The following is a 509-nucleotide window of genomic DNA, read 5'->3' as shown; positions in this document are numbered from 1 at the left end:
TTGACCTTTTGGCTAATGTTGACCTCAAAAATAATTGGTGGTTGAATTCAATGACCAAATGTGCAACTCCTCTTCAAATTTCAAGTCAATCTGATTAAAATTAAGGATTTTAGAAATACCACCTTAGTTGTTGACCTTTGGCCGATATGGACCTTTTGGTCTTTGCTGACTTCAAAAATAATTGGCGAGTTGAATTCGGTGACCCGAAATATAAATCCTCATCAAATTTCAAGTGAATTGGATTAAAAATGACGATTTTAGAAATCTGACCTCAAGATGACCTCTGACCTTTGACCTCAAAAGCAATAGGCTTCTCAGTTGACACTACCTCTACAACTTGGTAAAGTTTCATGACGATCGGTTTAGAATTGTGATCTGTAGAGGATTGACAGACAGACAGACTGACCGACAAACAGACAGAATAACAAAATGGATTGTCCAATATACTTGAAAAATCTTCAATTTTACAAGTAACAAACTCGAATGGCACTCAGTAGAGTGCATACCTT

The sequence above is a fragment of the Eptatretus burgeri genome, chromosome 10 (genome assembly GCF_056783735.1).
Source record: "Eptatretus burgeri isolate ZD-2024b chromosome 10, Ebu_testis_v1, whole genome shotgun sequence".
NCBI classification, from domain to species: Eukaryota; Metazoa; Chordata; class Myxini; order Myxiniformes; family Myxinidae; genus Eptatretus; species Eptatretus burgeri.
The sequence above is the reverse complement of the archived record's forward strand: the minus strand, read 5'-3'. Positions refer to the sequence as shown.